The 20,993-nt window shown below is 46.9% G+C and overlaps 1 protein-coding gene across 1 annotated transcript in view; it reads right to left on the bottom strand.

Moving 5' to 3' along the window:
* LOC120916530 (carnitine O-palmitoyltransferase 1, liver isoform-like) overlaps window positions 1–11,585 on the bottom strand; it is a 149,094-nt gene extending 137,509 nt beyond the window's left edge. Inside the window, exon 1 of the mRNA XM_040327555.1 lies at window positions 11,462–11,585. The gene's annotated coding sequence lies outside the window, so the exon portion shown is untranslated. The remainder of the gene's footprint in view (window positions 1–11,461) is intronic.
* Window positions 11,586–20,993: the final 9,408 nt, after the last annotated feature.

Raw genomic sequence — 20,993 nt, 5'->3', positions numbered from 1 at the left:
CAGGATGGACCGACGCATACGTTCGCCTTTGCACACAAGCACAGGGGGTGGGGGCACTTAATTTTTTTTAATTATTAATTAATTAATTGTATTTATTTTTACACTGTTGCTTTTAAACATGATCATCACTTATTGTGGATGTTTACATTCCTTGTTGCATATTGTGGCCACCTCAAGGGAAAATACAGGTTTGACTACTTGCCTGTGTGGACTAGCATGGTCTGGACATGTTGCTTAGCAACATCCTGGCTTTCAAGAGTGTTTTGTAAAAAAAGTATCTGAAAAGGAAAGGAATTTTTTCCATAGTAACCAGACTATACCTAACACAGCGTATAGCAGATAAGTATAGCCTGTTTTATGTTGAGTGTCAGCATTCAGGGTTTTGAAAATCCGTACCGATAGAAGGACATTCTGGAACTCAGAATAACGGTCTAGTTATTGCTAGATATATGAGTGTTCAAAAAATTATCAATTGTTTGCAATGGGCAATATGTACAAATTTCCTGACAGACACTTGATACACAAATGAAAAAAAGACATGCAGACTGTTGACATCCTATTACACATGTAGGTGTTCCTTTCAGCGAAGTTCTGCCCCTTGCGTTGTGTAGTGACTACTTGTCAATCTCTCCTTTTTTATACTTCGGGATATAAAAGGCAGTTGGTGGTCATAAGCAAGGAGATGTGTCTTACAGACACCCCTGGTGAGGAATACCATCACTATGGATAATGTCAGAGGGAATGGCATAAGTGACTAACTCACTTTAGGGGTTCCTTATTAACCTCTTGACCACCGCCCCATGTCCAAAAGACGTCCTCTTTTTAAAGATGGATATCTCGGTAACGGCAGCAGCTGCTGCCACAACCGAGATATCCAACTCTTCAGTGGGCGGTGGTGTACACGATAACGGCGGTCTTCGCGGCGGATTCGCCGCGAGATCGCCGTTATCGGTGGTGGGAGAGGGCCCCTCCTGCCGCTCTCCCATGCCCTCCGCCGCTTACCAGAGCCGTTGGTAGCGGCGGAGGCGATCGGGTCCGTTCGGCAGCTGACTGGGGTTGCGAGTGAGGGAAAAATGTCCTTCACCCGTCCACATAGCTCTGCTGGGCGGAAGTGACTTCAAAACGTCAGTCCCGCCCAGCGTCTTAAAGAAACATTTTTTTTTTTGTCATTTGAAAAAATGACAGTTTCAATTTTTTTTTTCTTTTTTTGCATTTAAGTCTAAATATAAGATCTGAGGTCTTTTTGACCCCAGATCTCATATTTAAGAGGACCTGCCATGCTTTTTTCTATTACAAGGGATGTTTACATTCCTTGTAATAGGAATAAAAGTGATCAATTTTTTTTTTTATTTCAGTGTAAAAAATTATTAACTTAATACAAATAAATAAGAAAACAAAAAACATTTTTTTTAAAGCGCCCCGTCCCGACGAGCTCGCGCACAGAAGCGAACGCATACGCGAGTAGCGCCCGCATATGAAAACTGTGTTCAAACCACACAAGTGAGGTATCGCCGCGATCGTTGGAGCGAGAGCAATAATTCTAGCCCTAGACCTCCTCTGTAACTCAAAAAATGCAACCTGTAGAATGTTTTAAACGTCGCCTATCGAGATTTTTAAGGGTAAAAGTTTGACGTCATGCCACGAGCGGGCGCAATTTTTAAGCGTGACATGTTGGGTATCATTTTACTCGGCGTAACATTATCTTTCACAATATATAAAACAATTGGGCAAAATGTATTGTTGTCTTATTTTTTAATTCAAAAAAGTGCGCTTGTAAGACCGCTGCGCAAATATGGTGTGACAAAAAGTATTGCAATGACTGCCATTTTATTCTCTAGGGTGTTAGAAAAAAAAATATATAATGTTTGGGGGTTTTAAGTAATTTTCTAGCAAAAAAAAACAGTTTTAGTCTCGTAAACACCGAATCTGAAAAACAAGCCCGGTGGGAAAGAGGTTAATGGACGCTTCAGCTGCATCTTGGAGAAGGGAGTGCCTGCCGGAAGACCCTGACCTAGGGGGAAAAATTTGTAAATTCTTCCTCTATGTGAGTTCTAGGGCTCACATTAACATTAGCTTTTGGAAAAGATTCCATTAATGTTGAGCACTGGATTTGTGACTTCTTTATGGAGTTACTTTTTTAAGCCTTGTGTTAGTTCTCTTTTGTTACACTTGAAGTAAAACTAGTTTCTACCGTAAAATCCCAACACAACTGGACATTGTGTTATTGAAGTACCAAGTTATTTATAGAGGGATATTCTGTATTGTGAGGGCATGTGAAAAAAAGTGAGGATTATGTGGTTGACGGAGATGGCCTGCTGATTGTCTCACTTGTGTCCACTGTAGTGAGCGGGTGGGTGAAGGATCACACTCCCTCTGTTTCTGCTATGGGTGACAAGGAACTTTGGGTCCAAGATTTGGTAATCTATTGTCATCAGTAGAAGCCATGCTCTGTGCGTAGAGACTAGACTAAAAGTGATATTAAAGGTTTGCGTTTTAAAAAAAAATAACAAACATGTCATACTGTCCAGTTCATTTTGCACAGAGTGGTCCCGATCCACCTGTTCTGGGGTCCCATGGTGGCTCTCACTGCTCCTCCCCGCATTAGATAACCCCCTCAGGGAAGCTCTCAACCGAGGGGGTTACCTTGCGGGTGCTCCTGTGTCATACACTCAGCATCCATAGACGCTGAGTGTATGACTCGGCCCTGCCCCCCGGGACCCAGCATGGGAATTTGGGGCTCAGGTAAGTAAAACGGGGGCACTGGGGGGCCAGACACTGCAAGGTGTTTTTTCACCTTAATGCATAGGATGCATTAAGGTGAAAAAACACATAGGTTTACAACCCCTTTAAAGTTGAAATCCTTGGTGTTGGTCTTGTACCTGAAGAAGTTGTGGTCGGGACCACACTGCTCTGACGCAGCAGACGGTGTCCGGCGAAACCGGTTAGGCTTTCTTTCTCCTTGTCCACCTTGCCCCTGTGACTAGAGGATATGAACACTTGCTCATGCTTGATGGGCCTCATTGGAGATTGGCACTGAAGATTTGTCTTTCCATCACCACCTGATAAGTATCCATTTACTCTCTTCCAACTTGGGACTACAGTCATGGCCGAAATTGTTGGCACCCCAAGAAATTTTTCCAGAAAACCAAGTATTTCTCACAGAAAAGTATTGCAGTTACACATGTTTTGCTATACACATGTTTATTCCCTTTGTGTGTATTGGAAAAAAAGCAAAATGTCACACAAAACTCCGAAAATGGCCTGGTCAAAATTCTTGGCACCCTTTTAAGAAGACTCGGCGCATCACTGATCACAGTAAATTGCCGCTCATAGAGGCCGTTTACCACGTGATCGCTCCGTCAAATGACGGAGCGATCACTTGTAAACAAACCGGCGTCATGTGATGACGCCGGTTCCTCCCTCCCCTCTCTGTACCGATCGGTACAGTGTGAGAGGAGAGGGGGAGAGATCGGATGGCAGCAGCAGTGCTGTGGGCAGCTGGCTGAGGATCTGTGACAATTGCAGTCACAGATTCAGCCATCCATCCCTCCATGCTCAGCCATCCCTGTCCATAACCAGCAATACACAATACTCTACCAATAATCCGCCAATATAATTTTTTTGTTCTTTTTATTTCAGGCTTCCCAGCCTAGAGGTGACATGTGATGTCTTATTGACCCCACATCTCACTGTAAAAAGGACCTGTCATGCTATATTCCTGTGAATAATAAATAATAAATTCCAATGCGCTACTGTGAGTAAACAGAATAATGAAAAAATAGTGTGCAGATAGTACCTGAGGCAGCTGTATCTAAAAGTGTTCACATAACACAAAGAAGAAAAAACAAGCTAAATAAATGATAAGCGCTCCAGGTATGTGATGAATCACAACACAGTGTATAAATAAATGAATGAAACACAATCAAATAAAGGGGGGTGAGTGACCAAACTCAAAAATGTGCAGTACGTGTCAAAAAATAACACTAGAAATACACTTGAAAGAAATCTGTGTTAAGACACCGTGAAACCCTTTGGGGGTGTCGCGTCCCCTGTGGGTTAAAAGTCACTAAAATGTGCACACATATAAAAATAAATAGTATATAAAAGGTATAAGATGTATAATATAGAATGTGATATCCAAAATTGGTGAAAAGAGATCTATAGTAAACAACAATAGTGATGCTGATATGACAGTCTATTGATGAGGGTAATGGGATGTTCACATGTGAAGATTCCCATTACCCTCATCAATAGACTGTGGTATGCATATGCTGTGTGTGAGAAATAACCTGCTAATATGAAAAATTTGTGAAAAAAATTACAACTTCAAAAAACTCACCATGCATTTTTCTAAATACCTTGGAATGTCTTCTTTCCAAAAAAAGGATCATTTGGGGGGGGGGGGGGGGGGTATTTGTACTTTTCTGGCATGTTAGGGTCTCAAATTAGATAGGCGGTCAATACTTCAGGTGTGATCAATTTTCAGATATTGGTACCATAGCTTGTGGACTGTATAACTTTCACAAAGACCAAATAATATACACCAATTTGTACTTATTTTTACCAAAGATATGTAGCAGTATAAATGTTGGCCAAAATGTATGGAGAAAAATTAATAATTTTCAAAATTGTATAACAGGAACAAGAAAAATTCATTTTTTTATAGAATTTTCAGTCTTTTTTCTTTTATAGTGCAAAAATAAATAAAAAACCCAACGGTGATTAAATACCACCAAAATAAAGCTCTATTTGTGTGAAAAAAGGACAAAAATTTCATATGGGTACAATGTTATATGACTAGTAATTGTTGAGTAATTGTCATTCAAATTGTGAGAGCACCGAAAGCTGAAAATGTATCTGGTTAGGAAGGGGGTTTAAGTGCCCAGTGGTCAAGTGATCAAGTGATCGCTCCATCATTTGACAAAGCGATCACGTGGTAAATGGCCGCCATCAGCGGCTATTTACCGTGATGCGCCGGGTCTAGACGGACGATTCCGGGGGCGCAGGAGCAAGATTCTGGGAGGACGTTCCAGGGACGTCCACCCAGAATAACTCGACCGCGCTGTAGACATATTTTGTCTATAGCGCGGTCGGCATGTGGTTAAAATCTGTCACATACATACTGTGACTGAACCTTTCAATTCCATATAGAATTCCTCTAGACCACTGTTGACCCAGGGTGCCGTCCCTTCCCCTTTCATATGACAGCAATTCCCGCCTGTTGGATACAATAAGGACTTAACAACACCTACCACAATATGCCAGAGTGCCTCTTTCCCAGGATCCAGGTCTGATCTTCCTAGGCCCCCATTGGGAGCCAACCTAGCTCCACATCCCATTCACATGCATGCAATTTCCATATTTCAATTTATTATTGCTGCTCAGGATTGAAGATATTGTATTTTAACATTCCTCGCTACATATTGATTACTGTCACTGGATAGGGGCAAGAATGGTGGGCATTGAGTTTTTATCACAGTATGATTGACACATTGTAAATGATTCAGTTTTTATCAGTGGCTATTCCATTTATGTGTTTTTACAGTGGGCTGTGTACAGGGCCGGATTAACAAGAGGGCTGATGGAGCTGCAGCTCCAGGCCCCTTTCTCAAGATAGGCCCAATTGCCCAAAAAAAAAAAGGAAAAAAAATAGATCGACTTCGGGGGTTGTAGCTCAACGACCAGGGGTCACAGAAACCCCACATTTGGGGGGTAGGCAGTTGAAGACCTACCCCACAACTGGTCAAAATATGGGATGGCTATCATTTATGGTTCCGGAGATACGGGCCTGCTTGCACAGCCTGTCAGAAGCTACATACAGAGCGGCCAATATAAATACAAGCTGACACACTGCAGCAGACTGATGGGATCACAGTGCTTATAATAATTATTTGTATATTACTCATGGTAATTAAACCCATTGCCACCCAGGCCAATTCTGACACTTCTCTACTACATGTAAAAATCATCATTTGTTTTTTTGCTAGAAAATTACTCTATGGTGGTCTATGCAACTTTTTATGTTGCACGGTATAGAGCTGCACGATTCTGGCTAAAATGAGAATTGCAATTTTTTTGCTTAGAAGATAGATCACGATTCTCTCACGATTCTTGCGGCGTAACATCATCTTTCACATTAAAACAAAAAAAAAATGGGCTAACTTCACTGTTTTGTTTTTATGGTTTTTATTATTCATTGAAGTGGGCAAATGCAGTGTGACATAAAATATTGCAGCAATAGCCATTGTATTCCCTAGAGTCTCTGTTAAAATATATATAATGTTTGGCGGTTCCGAGTAATTGTAACCTGTGTGTATCTGGCTCTGATACTAGCCAGGGCCTTCCCAGCCACTGACTACTATCTCTCCCCAGCCTGTCCCCACACACCCTCTCACCTGCTGACCTGTGGATGGGGGAATCACTCCTGCAGTGTTATTGTGTTCTGCCAGTGAGTACAATGATCAGTGTTGCTAACTATAGCTGGCAGCACTGATTGTTTTGGTAAAAACCTAACAGGCTGGTTGTACTCAAGTCGATTAATAGATTGACTTGTGTAAAACCAGCTAGCCCATACATAGATCAACTATGGCTGGTCTCTGCATAATTGGCGTAATTTCAATCCATGTATGACCCGCTTAACCACTACGCAGTCCCTAAACAACCTTCCACTGCTGTACATAGTGCTCACTGTCATACTCTTCACACTCCTCTCCTGTACATAGTGCCCACTGTCATACTCTCCACACTCCTCTCCTGTACAAAGTGCCCACTGTCATATCCTCCACACTCCTCTCCTATACAGAGCGCCCACTGTCATACCCTTCACACTCCTCTCCTGTACATAGTGCCTACTGTCATACACTTCTCTCCTGTACATAGTGCCCACTGTCGCATCCCTCCACACTCCTCTCCTGTACATACTGCTCACTGTCATATCCTCCACACTCCTCTCCTATACATAGTGCCCACTGTCATACCCTCCACACTCCTCTCCTATACATAGCGTTCACTGTCATACCCTCCACACTCCTCTCCTATACATAGTGCCCACTATCATACCGTCCACATTCCTCTCCTGTATATACTGCCCACTGTCATACCCTCCACACTCCTCTCCTGTACATACTGCCCCATCATACCATCCACACTTCTCTCTGGTATGTATTACCCTCTGTCATACCCCCACACTCTTCCTGTACATACTGCCTTTTGCCATACCCTTTGCACTCCTCTCCTGTACATAGTGCCCACTGTTAGACCCTCCACATTCCTCTCCCTCACCTGCACATACTTCCCACTTATATATCGTCCATACTCCTCCACTATGTTGCTTACCCACAAAAACAGTTCTTTAAAATTATACTGAATATCCTCAATGTTACCAGCTCTAGAATGGACACACTTTTGTTAGTTCAACTAAAGGAAATCTCAGTTCTCATATTTGTCTGCCCCATTATTAGTACTCATTTAATTTTGTGATTACTACTATGATGTATAGAGGAACATCAGGGATCTCAGCTACTCTAAATATAGCACTTGTATAAAAAGTGTCCCTGAAAATATTTTTTAAATGTTGGCAACTGTGCACTTAGGCACTGCCCAAGGGCCACTGGGTCAGTAGGGGCCCCACGAGAGGCTCCTGGGATACTGTGATATTAAAGTGGTAGTAAACTTTCCTGACATTACTACTTTTTAGAGACCCTGGGGTAGGTTATGCCACAACGTACAAGTATGCACAGCATATTAGCACATTAGTGTACACTTAAATTTTCAGACTGAGCCCTCCAGTGCTGCGCTGTGATGAATCTGGCGGGGCCCGGGCGCTTCCATCTTCACCCGGTCTTCCTTCTGGGTTCTGTGCCTTTGGTCACTTGCCTTGGCCAGGCTGCATTCATGTCATTCCCACGCATTTATTTATTATTTATAAAAGGCCCCACCAAAATCCTCAGCACCAGGCCCATGATGTTCTTAATCTGGCCCTGGCTGTGTATTTCCGTTTCTCTTTTCCTTATCCCCTTTTATATGTCATTGGAGTCAGAGGAGCCCAAGCAGGGTTTTTATTATGAGTTTTTGAAGTTGTGGCTAATCCAGGGGCTGGAGCTCCCCTTTAGATTGTGTCTAATTCAGGAGAAGTCCTTTGTACTAAATTCAGTCTTTGACCTCTTAGTACTAAAATTGTAAGTTATGTCTCAAGTTTAGTGAATAATGCTCCATAGGAGATCTGCTTCCACAAAGACCTCTGTGGCCACAATGACTGAAAATCATTATGTATATGAAGACATGTTTCTTATGGGGTTTTTTTTTCATTGAAGGCTTACATAAAGAAATATGTTCATAAAAAAAATAAAGGTGGCCCATGTACAATCTGCCTACACATGAGGGCCTAAGTCATTTTTTACAGATCTGGACCTTATATGGCTTTCTCATCTTCAATCTTCATGATGATGATAAAATACATTAGCATTATCGCTGTTAGAGGACAAACTATGCTTACGCAATAAAACAGTCACGTGAGGGCACTTCACATGCCTGGTGCCTGGTGACATTTTCACCTGCAGATAATAACTGACATGGGCGTATAAAATGGTGACAAAGAAAGGCACTCTGCTCTGTAGTTACAGCATAACAGTTTGAAATAAAAAGGAAAAAAAATAATGGGCCTTATATAAAAAGAGTTTGAAAATAAACCAACGGTACTTCTAAGCCAAGAAGGAAATACTACTCAAGGTAGTGACAAGGCAGACTTTTTGAGGCAATCACAGGGACATAGGGATTTAGAAAAATATTAATTTAATTACAAAAAATACATACAATAAATTCAATAAAATACAATGAAAAGATACAGAATATACATTCACAAGCAATATTTTCTTTCGTCTCGCCTTGTGAATGTATATTCTGTATCTTTTCATTGTATTTTATTGAATTTATTGTATGTATTTTTTGTAATTAAATTTATATTTTTCTAAATCCCTATGTCCCTGTGATTGCCTCAAAAAGTCCGCCTTGTCACTACCTTGAGTAGTATTTCCTTCTTGATTCAATATTTCGGATGTTTTCCCCTCCCCTTACCTTTTTGAACTACTGTTCTAAGCCATCAATCAGATATTCGTTTTCATGTTGCTAGCCTATTTTGTGTGCATTTTATTTAGTGCTCACGGCAATAGAAAAAATTCGTTTTTTTAGACACAATTCCCAAAACTATTTCGCTCATGAATTTCTATTTTAAGAAGAGGACATATACAGTACATGACAATTTAACATTCTCCTTGACACTGTAATATACATTTTGCACATAAAAAAATCTTAATTAGAATAATACATATCCAACTGACAACTAAGTCAGGAAAATTCAATCCTTGAGGGGGAGACTAAAGTATCTTAATTCATCATATTACTATTTACACATCATGAAACCTGCCTATTACAGCCTACAAGTCATTCACAGGGAGTTCTAGGTTATCGTTGTTTATCTCTGACAAAATTAAGATTGAGTGAAGCATTTCATTCAGAGGGATGGCTATTAATGCTGATCTCCCCATCATCTAAATGGGACGCACAGGTCAATTGTTTCATGATCTGCCATGCAACAATATCAGAACAAGAAAGGTTGCCTTAACACTAGACCTTTTAGTGATTTTTTTAAACATGTCTCTTTGTATGAACACTCTAATCAAATATTCAAAACGTAATTAAAATATGCCAGAGATTGATTGCCACAAGAGAAAACCTTAAGCCACCTACTTTTGAATAACCTGATATAGAGACTAAGGCCCGGATTCACATACATCGGCGCATATTTATGCCGCCGTAGCGTATGTCTTTTACGCTACGCCGGCGCAGCGCACAGATGTAAGCACAGTATTCACAAAGCACTTGCTCCCAGTCGCTCTCAAATCTACGCTGGGTTTCCTCAGCGTAAGCCAGCGTAGGTGGAAGTGGGCGTGAGCCATGCTAATGAGGCGTGACCCCATGTAAATGAAGGACTGAGCGTCATAAAGTTACGAATAACGTACGGTGCATGCGCTGTCCCGTGGACGCATCCCAGTTCTATGCTCTTAAACTTCCTGGGTTCAAGTCCTACCAAAAACACACTGAACATACAGTTTATACACCTTTCCCTATGGGTTTGCCCTGGTACTTTGGCTTCCTTTCACAATTAAAAACATACCGGCAGACTTAATTGACTTTCACTCAAATTGCCCATGTTGTGTGTGTGTATAAGTGTATTAGGGCCTTTAGATTTGTGACCCTTGTAGAAGACAGGGACTATTGTGAGTAGATCAATGTACTGTGTAAAGCACAGCATACTGGGCCAGATTCACAGAAAACTCCGGCGGCGTAACGTATCGTCTTTACGTTACACCGCCGCAAGTTTTCAGCGTAAGTGCCTGATTCACAAAGCACTTACCTGTAAACTTGCGGCGGTGTATCGTAAAGATGTCCGGCGCAAGCCCGCCTAATTCAAATGGGGCGTGTACCATTTAAATTAGGCGCGCTCCCGCGCCGGACGTACTGCGCATGCTCCGTTTTGAAATTCCTGCCGTGCTTTGCGCAAAGTGACGTAATTTTTTTGAACGGCGACGTGCGTAACGTACTTTCGTATTCCCGGACGTCTTACGCAAAAAAATATTTTTTGGAAATTCGACGCGTGAACGATGGCCATACTTTAACATGGCTCGTCTAAAGTTAAGCCATGTAAAAGCATGCTTAATTTTTGCGACGGGAAAAAATTACTAGCGACGACGTAACAAACGCGAAAACCTTCGTGGATCGCCGTAAAAGCTCATTTGCATACCCGACGCTGGAAAACTACGCAAACTCCACCCAGCGAGGGCCGAAGTATTGCAGCCTAAGATCCTACGGTGTAAGTCAATTACACCTGTCGGATCTTAGGGCTATCTATGCGTAACTGATTCTATGAATCAGCCGCATAGATACTCTCAGAGATACGACGGTGTATCAGGAGATACGCCGTCGTATCTCTTCTGTGAATCTGGCCCACTGCATCTGCACTATAAAACTACTGCAAATAAATACATTGAAACAACACATTTTGGCATATTCACCAAGGCAGTGCAAAGAGTAGTGACTGAACAAATATTGGTAACCCACAGCAACGAATTAGACATTAAACATTTATGGATCTGCCAAAAGTTAAATCAATTTCATGGGTTGTTATACGTTTCCACACTTTGCAGATCATCCGTTTTGCAGTCCTTTATTGAACAGGTTTGATTGTCTATTATAAAGAGAAACAATTGAGACATCTATATTGCTTTTCCTACAAGGTTCTGCAGTGACTGATAACACACAGTTATTACAATTATCTTCTGCTAGTCACTAAACAAGATAAAAAAGAAAGCACTATTGCATTATCATTGGATTGCTATTTACTACTGATATTCTAGTAGCTAATTGATAAATCATATCTAGGTCTTATTGAGTAGTAAAATGTTACCTTTTTCCTTACTGACAATAACTTCCCAAGTAGTAAAAGAAGCTTAGCACAAGAGAAAGCAGATTTGTAGGGAGCGCCGATCAGTTTGCCAGCCCTCATTTGGCTCTGCCAAACAGGTTTGACGTGTTTGCATTGATAATGTCAACGCCTTGAATCAAAACTTTAAAAAGGTGAGACTAGAACTTTGACAGCAACAGAGGAATTGTCAGGTAGGTGTGGCCAGGAGAAGCGTGATTCTGTGTCATGTGTTCCTGCAGCAACTGATAAGAACCCTCAACTGACTGGTTTATATACATATAATAAAAGCAATAAAGCAAAGTTTTATTTTTTTTATAAAAGCTGGGACAAATCTGGCATTTAATTTGGCAAAAAACAGGGAGAAGTTCTGTGTTGCTGTCTGTATCCCTGTTATGGAGAGCAGGGCCGATCCGCCCTATAGGCTCACTTTGCAAGCCGCTTAGGGCCCCCGCAAAGCTGCGAAGGCCCCCCAAATTACTAGAGGCCCCGCCTGGTGAGAAGTCATTTTCGCCCCCTCACCCCGCTTCTCAACTCGCTGGCTGCATGGGAGAAGAGGTAAGAAGTCAGCACCCCCTGCTTCTCAATTTAATGTAAGATGTCATTTCCGACAGCAGAACACCCTCTACCCCCGCTTCTCAACTTTCTTTAATGTGACATGTCACTGTCGTCAGCGCCCCCCGCTTCTCATTTTTAATGTGCCATGTCATTTTGCTTGGGCACCAGGGAGGTCAGGATCGGCACTGATGAAGAGTCACCCTCTCCATCACCACAAGTGAAAAAGAAAAAAAATCCCAATTTTTGAGTTGACAATAGAACAAGAAAATTGTCAAATAGGGACACTAGCTGTGGTAATCCTAGTGATACCCATGGGTTTCTCTCACTTTGGAGGACTTTTCTGTTACTTCCTGTTGTGGCTTTGGGGAAGGAAGTAAAGGAAAATCTGCGCAAAGGACATAGATGAAAAAGACTGACAGCAGCTATATCTCTCCCTTAGGCCTCGTACACACGACCAGACATGTCCGATGAAAACGGTCCGCGGACATGTCTGCTGGGAGCATTTGGTCTGATGTGTGTACACACCATCAGACCAAATTCCCCGTGGACAGAATACGCAGTGATGTGGCGGCGACGCGCGTGACCCAGGAAGTTCAATGCTTCCACGCATGCGTCGAATCACTTCGACACATGCGTGGTATTTCGGGCCAGCGGACATGTCCGATGAGTTGTACTAACCAACGGACATGTCCGTCGGACAGCTTTCCAGCGGACATGTTTCTTAGCATGCTAAGAAACTTTTGTCCGCTGGAAACCTGTCAGCTAGGCCGGAAAATTGTCCGGTAGGCCCTACACACGACCGAACATGTCCGCGGAAACTGGTCCGCGGACCAGTTTCAGCAGACATGTTCGGTCGTGTGTACAAGGCCTCATTCTATCCAAGTTTTGTCTTAAAGTGGGAGTAAACACCCATCTCTGATTTCTACATATGGGTACTGTAAATATCTCCTAAACATGCACCATTTAAGAGATATTTACTGTACATGCAGCCGGTGATGTCACTGGCGCATACGCTCTGAAGGAACGGCCACCTGGGCCGCTCTTTTAGAGTCATGTGCCATAAGCGGCGGCTCCCGCGTGCATGCATGGGAATGATGTCATTGCAGCTCCGGCCACTCACACAGCCGTAGTCTACAAAGCAGGGTGAAAATGGAAGCTTTGTTTTCAGGTAAGTTTCACATAATGTGCTAGTATGAGATGCATACTAGCACATTATGGCTTTACCTTTCAGGTTGCAAAAAAAAAACTTCCGCACACAGCGGTTTACTGCCACTTTAAGTTCTACTTTAAAGTGAATCTGTCTTCATTAAAGTGGATGTAAACCCGAATCGTGAAATTTGAGCTGGACACATATTGTGCCACCTCACTCCCAGGGACAGAACGGGGTACCACCAAGCACCTAGCGTGGACCTTAATGTGTACACTTACTTAACTCTTTCCACTCTGCTATAATCATATGACTAAGCTATGGGTCTCGGTAATGCGGGTTCAGCCCCTGAAACCTACAGGGAACCGGCGGCTAGGGAGGAAGCCGGAACACCAACTCCCTTGATCCACCATGCCAGGTACCAAGCTACAGGACCGGCTGCAATGTACTTTTTCTTTGTACCCATAGCAACTGCATTCCTCCTCAAGTAGACCTTCCATGGTGGTTTTGCTTCATAATGAACATGTGTTTTACTGATCCTGGGGTAGATTCAAAGAGCAATTGCGCCTGCGTAACCATAGTTACGCAGCGCAATTGCTTACTTGCCCCGGCGTATCGAATGCTTCTGATTCAGGAACCTCGATACGCCGACTGCAGCCTAAGATATGAATGGCATAAGGCTTCTTATGCCATCGTATCGTAGGCTGCATTCTTACGATGGCTGCTAGGGGGCGTTCCCGTAGTGGTCAGCGTATAGTATGCAAATTGCATACTAACGCCGATTCACAACGTTACGCGAGCGCTGCGTACGCAGTTTACGTTGTTTCCGTCCGTCGGGTTTCGCGTAAGGCTGCTCCTGCTGATAGCAGGGGCAGCCAATGCTACGTATACCCGTCGTTCCCGCGTCGCGAAGTTTAAATTTTACGTTGTTTGCATAAGTGAATCGTGAATGGCGCTGGACGCCATTCACGTTCACTTTGAAGCAAATGACGTCCTTGCGACGTCATTTGCCGCAATGCACGTCGGGAAAGTTTCCCGACGGAGCATGCGCCCTACGCTCGGCGCGGGAACGCGCCTAATTTAAATGATTCCCGCCCCCTACGGGATCATTTAAATTGCGCGCGCTTACGCTGGGCATTTTGCCGGAGCGCCCACGCAATTTACGGGTAGCACAGGTAATTTGCGGAGGCGCAGCGGCAAAACGGTGCGCTGCGCCTCCGTAAAAACTGCGCAAATCTACCTGAATCTACCCCCCTGTTTTTTTATACTCCAGAAACCATCATGCATCCCTTTAAAATACTTCAGACCAGGCTTTAAGCTGCCCAGACATACATCAACATGGTTGTAGCATATTCATGGCATTTCCCCATGGCTTGGCAGCTCTCCAGACTCCCAGTGTCTCCTGACGGACTACTAGATACAGCAGTCCCCCTTAATGTTCCATAGCTGTCACAGTACCTTCGAGAGTAGACAAACTCTGAACCAGACAAGTATGGAGCCGTAGTGAAACGTAGGTGGAGTACAGCATGACAGGGTGTAGGTAACTGGCAGTGGGGAAGAGGTTAAAGGAATGGGGGTGGTCAGTAGAGTAGGAGTCTTACTGGATTGGAGGATGCAGCAAAGGGGAGGAGTTGGCTGGATTCGTTGGGAGAGAGGAGGAGGGGGCAGCAGCAGTCTAGGAGAGGAAGCCTGCAGGGAAAGTCATCCAGCATCCTACAAGCGGTACGTTCGGCCTGGTTAGACAGTGAGGGACCATGAGTGAGGTAGCTAGCTTGTTAGAGCAGCTGAAGGCTGTGGCAGAGACTCATGGCGCGGACTGGCTACAAAGCCAGATTACCGCGTCTCTGCGGGGGGTACAGCAGGGCCCTCCCACCACGCGGCCTGCATCCACGCGCTCCAGGCGGTCTATTCCGCCGGAGCGTTTTAGTCCGGACAATACCCCCAGGTCACAGAGGAGGGTGAGGAGCCCCAGTCGGTCCCCGTCGGGCCCCCCCGCGAAGCAGGCCCAGGCATCCGGTTCCCGCGCGGGGGGGGGGGGAGGGCGCAGGGCGCACAGCGCGGCGATTCCCGGGGGTTCTAGGCCTCCTTCCCCTATGGTAGTTCGGGCGCAGATTCATTCGGCTGCCCCCACTGGCGATGCTCCGGTCGGGGGGGCGGCCCGACGTGGGAAGGATCCTCCAGCAGGCGCCGGCCTAGCGCGATCCACAGGCGGCGGCCTAGCACGTGGCGAGGCCTCCACTAGCGGTGGGGGGGGAGCGGCAGCAGTATATTCGCGCCAGTCGGGAGGTCCCGCCTCCAGGTCTCGGCAGGGGCCTGGGAGGGTTGACCGGAGAGAGGATGGTGCTCAGGCCGCGTCGGCGGTGCTGAGGGACGAGCTTATCGAGGAGTTCAGCAGCGATGGAGAGGAGAGCCCTCGGGGGGGGTCGCCCCCGCCCCTCTCACTACGCCAGCTGTGTCCAGCGGTCGAGGTGGAAGAGGAGAGGAGCGTCTGCGGCCACACGGGCAGGCGGCGGTGCTATCCAACAGCAGTGAGGAGGGGGAGCTGACGGAGGACCCCCTGGAGGACGGGAGAGCAGCAGGACTTTCGGCTGGAGGACCGTCACGGCCGCGCCGACCTGGTAAGACCAAGTCTCAACGTTCTATGGGGGGAGGTGGGTCGGTGGGGTCACATGAGATTAGTGGGGGGGTGGCGGTGCTTAATCACACGGGGAAGGGGGGGTCTGGGATGCTTTGCGGGAGCTTCTGCGTAGGTTAGATGGGAGTGCCCCCCAAGTTCCAGCCCCGGTGAGTCCATGGGTCCCTCCCGCACAGGTGGGTCTCCCCACGGGGTCAGCACCCCTTTTGCAAGCAGCGCAGGTACCAGGGGTTACCCCCCCACACAGACAGCACCCACAACAGGAGTTGCAGGGACGCAGACAGAGAAGGACAGCGAGGGATCTGCGGCGACGCGGAAAGACAAGGACAAGGATAAGGACGTCGAGAAAGTCCGGTTGGACGACGCGGCAAGGGGAGAAATTTACATTTGTTTTGAGGGGCCGCTAGGGGCCCACCTGAAGCCGGAGGTGAGGGAAAAAATTGGAAAAGACGAGTTTGTGGAAATATTTTCACTGCTCCCGCTGGAAAAATTTAATCTCGACCGGGTAAAACCGGACGAGAGTAAAAAAGATGAGGAGGAGAAGCGCAGATACAGGCTGATTCCACGCACGTTTGCGAATTGGCTGCAAGCGTTTGCGATTTTTGCGAGTGTAATTGGGGAAAAGGCCCCCGAGAACTGCTCCGCATAGGGTTTATGGGGGGTTAGCGTGGCTGCGGTATGACGAACAATTTCGTCAGCGTAAGGCAGTGCGGCCGTCCATTCGGTGGGACCATAAGGACATTAGTTTGTGGATGAGGTTGATGACCAGGCCGGCGAGCCAGTCTTTTCCAGGGGGGGCCGGCGGCACTTCCGCCGCGGGATCGCCGGCCCTTAAAAAGAAAGGGGTCTGTTGGCAGTTCAATGACGGAACCTGTAGGTTTGGCTGGTCATGCCGATTCAAACATGAGTGTTCAGGATGTGGGGGGACACACGCCTTTAACAGATGTTTTAAACAAGGGAAAGGACGTTCCGGAGAGGGCGCTGGAAAAGGGACTGACGCCGGTGAGACTGGGAAGGATGCTGCCTTTTCTAAGTAAGTATCCGGATAGGGCGGCGGCGGGCTTGTTGGAAGCGGGTTTCAGGGAGGGTTTCGTGATCCCTAGTACGATGCTGGAGGTCCCTCCGGTGTCGGGGAATTTGAGGTCGGCACTGCTCCATCAAGGAGTGGTGTCGGCAAAATTGGCCAAGGAAGTGGCGCTAGGCCGGATGGCTGGCCCATTTCCGGAGCCGCCGGTAGCGGGCTTGATAGTGTCCCCGCTAGGGGTGGTTCCTAAGAAGGAGGCGGGGCAGTTTCGGATGATTCATCATCTGTCTTACCCAAAGGGGAATTCGGTGAATGATGGTATTGACCCGCAGCAATGTGCGGTTACCTATACGTCGTTCGATGTGGCGGTTTCCTGGGTTCGGAAATACGGCAGGGGTGCCCTGATGGCTAAGACGGATGTCGAGTCGGCATTTCGGCTTTTGCCGGTGCATCCCGCCAGTTTGCGTTTGTTAGGATGTCACTGGCAGGGTGAATATTTCGTTGATCGTTGCCTGCCGATGGGGTGCTCCATTTCCTGCGCCTTGTTTGAGGCTTTTAGTTCATTCTTTGAATGGACGGTCAGGGAGGTGGCGGGGGTGAATTCCGTCGTCCATTATTTGGATGACTTCCTGTGTGTGGGGCCCCCGGAGTCCCGCTGTTGCGGGGTGTTGCTAGGCACAGTGCAGTACTTGGCGGAGCGTTTTGGCATTCCCTTGGCGGCGGACAAGACGGAGGGCCCGACGTCGGAATTGGTTTTCTTAGGGATCACTATTGACTCCATGGCCATGGAGTGTAGGTTGCCGGAGGACAAAGTGGTGGCGCTGCGGAGTGAGGTAAGTGTAGCTCGGGTCAAGAGGAAGATTCGGTTGAAGGAGCTGCAGTCTTTGTTGGGAAAGTTAAATTTTGCCTGTAGAATCATTCCTATGGGGCGCATTTTCAGCCGGCGGTTGTCGGCGGCCACGGCGGGGGTTCGAGTGCCGAACCACTTTGTGCGGCTGACCGCTGAATTGAGGGATGACCTTAGGGTTTGGGGGACCTTTTTGGATTCCTTCAATGGTCGCTCGGTGTGGCAAACAGGACCGGTCAGCAACGCTGATTTGGTGTTGTTCACAGACGCGGCAGGGTCAGTTGGTTACGGAGCTTACTGTCAAGGTCGGTGGAGCGCTGAGCCCTGGCCGGAGGCATGGAAGGAAGCTGGTTTCCTTCGCAACTTGGTATTACTGGAGTTATTTCCCATTGTGGTGGCAGTGGAATTGTGGAGGGAATCTCTCAGGAATAGGAAAGTGCGGTTCAATTGCGACAACATGGGGGTGGTGTGGGCCATTAACAATATCTCGGCATCTTCCCCCCCAGTGATCAGGCTGCTGCGTTACCTGGTGCTTAAGTGTTTGAGGATAAATGCTCTGATTTATGCGGTGCACATTCCCGGAGTGGATAACAGATTGGCGGATGCTTTGTCTCGTTTCCAGTGGGAAGAGTTCCGGAAGTTGGCGCCGGAGGCCGAAGGGCTGGGAGAGCCTTGCCCGCAGAAGTTGTGGGCCATTGCACTGGAGTCGCCGCAGGACTGATACGGCAGTCGCTCAGCGAGGGAACATGGAGGGCATATTCCAAAGTGTGGCAAGAATGGGGCGCGCTGAGGGAGGAGGTAGGAGGGTCGGAGGACCCGGAGGAGGTGCAGGCGTTAGTTTTGTTTTTCATCTGCAGCAATTATGAACAAGGTACTTCGAGAGCAGCCATAGGTAAAAAAATGTCGGCGTTGGCGTTTTTATTCCAAATGGCGGGCCTCAAGGATTTTACTAAATCCTTCGTGGTGCGCCGGGCTTTGAGGGGATACGGGAGGGGCGGTCCTTCCAGGGATTCCAGGCGCCCGGTCTCATTTGCGGTTCTGGATACAGTATTGGGAAATCTGGGGCGGGTATGTTCGTCACCTTACGAGCAGATACTATTCCGGGCCGTTTTTGTGTTGGCCTTTTTTGGGGCATTCAGGGTGGGGGAAATAGTGTCTCCTTCCAAGGCGGTGGTGGGTGGACTACAGTTTCGGGACGTCCAGTGCTCCGAGGAGTCGGTAGCGATCTGGATTAGGCGGTCAAAAACGGATCAGCAAGGGAAGGGAGTAAGAGTGGAGTTATTTCGGGGGCATTGCCCGTTAACTTGCCCAGTGGTGACGGTAAGACAATTTTTGGGGGTTCGCCCACAGGGAGATGGTGCCTTCTTTGTGCATCAGAAGGGGGAGTGCCTGTCGAGGTTCCAATTTACAGCGGTCTTTAGGAAGTGTCTAAAGGAGGGAGGTTTGGTACCAGGGGAGTATTCGGCACACTCATTTCGCATTGGGGCAGCGACGGAGGCGTCAAGGTGGGGTTTGCCTGCAGATTCTGTAAAGCGGATTGGCAGATGGGAATCTAACAGATATAGACTGTATGTTCGTCCTCATTTGTTATGAATATGTTGACTGAGGTGGTTATGATATGTCATGTTATGTGTTAGTTGGGGCCTTTTTTGCTAGGTATTTTCAATTTTTGTCATTTCAGATCCCCAAGGATGCCTAGTCTGGATTTTGGGACATTCATTTGTTTTTTGGGGGGCAAGGCGGGCGGATGTCAAGCCCGGGGGTAGACAGCTGGGTTTGCCCAGGGAGGAAGGAAGGGTCAGGTGGATTGGTATCCGGGGCTTGATGTGGCAGAAGGTAGTACCGGAGGTTCACAGGGGCGCAAGCTTAGACCGGGTCCCGGACATTTTGGTAATACATGCGGGGGGGAATGACCTGGGCATTCGTCCTATGCGTCAGGTTATTAAGGACATCCAATGGGATTTCCGGCGTCTCCGCGCCTCTTTTCCCGACTTAATCATAGTCTGGTCAGATATTGTGGCTCGTATGGCGTGGAGAGAGGCTCGGTCGCTGGAAAGGTTAGATAAGGCCCGCATAAAAGTAAACAGGGAGGTGGGCAGGTTTGTAGTCCAACAGGGGGGGGTGGCAGTTCGCCATCCAGAACTCGAAGTCGAGACCTGGAGGTATTTGAGAGGAGATGGGGTGCATCTCAACCCGATCGGGATCGATCTGTGGGCCCTGGGATTGGAGGAGGGCATCAGGAGGGCTTTTTTCGTTTGGCGGCGGGCACAAGTGTGAGGTGTCTCACTTGTGCCGCAGTGGCGGTGTGTGCCCTGACGTTTTTCTAAAGAGAAGGATGGTTGGGTACAACGGTAGGGGCACGTTTCAGGGATTGAGTCCCCCTCGGTGGTCTGGTGTCAGTCTGGACCACCAGGGAGAAGTGGGTGGGTCTGTGGTCAGCTAGGGTCCTCGAGGCGGTGGTTGCGACTGGGGACATGTTGTTAGCTACGAGGGTACCACAGGCCCAAAAAAGAGTGATCAGTGGGTTGTCAGGGGGCTGACAACCAAGGAATGGTAAAAATGTTTATTTAAAATGTTGTTGTTTATATATTTGGGATTGGGATATATATATATATATTTTTATATATATATACAATTATTTTGGTTATTTTGTTAAATAAAGGCCGAACAGGCCATTTTAATCCAGCAGGTGTCAGTGTGGTCATTTATAGAGAGTTAAGGGGTATATGTATTTGTGTTGGTTGGTGCAGTAAGTTATCCGGCTGCCCTAGTCAAGACAAGTATGGAGCCGTAGTGAAACGTAGGTGGAGTACAGCATGACAGGGTGTAGGTAACTGGCAGTGGGGAAGAGGTTAAAGGAATGGGGGTGGTCAGTAGAGTAGGAGTCTTACTGGATTGGAGGATGCAGCAAAGGGGAGGAGTTGGCTGGATTCGTTGGGAGAGAGGAGGAGGGGGCAGCAGCAGTCTAGGAGAGGAAGCCTGCAGGGAAAGTCCCGCCCTCCCGCCCTACTTTTAGGAGGTAATTGGGGGGTTGTTGGTTATGGGGTAGCGGTGTGTGCCCTGACGTTTTTCTAAAGAGAAGGATGGTTGGGTACAACGGTAGGAGCACGTTTCAGGGATTGAGTCCCCCTCGGTGGTCTGGTGTCAGTCTGGACCACCAGGGAGAAGTGGGTGGGTCTGTGGTCAGCTAGGGTCCTCGAGGCGGTGGTTGCGACTGGGGACATGTTGTTAGCTACGAGGGTACCACAGGCCCAAAAAAGAGTGATCAGTGGGTTGTCAGGGGGCTGACAACCAAGGAATGGTAAA

Source organism: Rana temporaria, chromosome 10, assembly GCF_905171775.1.
Source record: "Rana temporaria chromosome 10, aRanTem1.1, whole genome shotgun sequence".
NCBI lineage: Eukaryota > Metazoa > Chordata > Amphibia > Anura > Ranidae > Rana > Rana temporaria.
The sequence above is the reverse complement of the archived record's forward strand: the minus strand, read 5'-3'. Positions and strand labels throughout refer to the sequence as shown.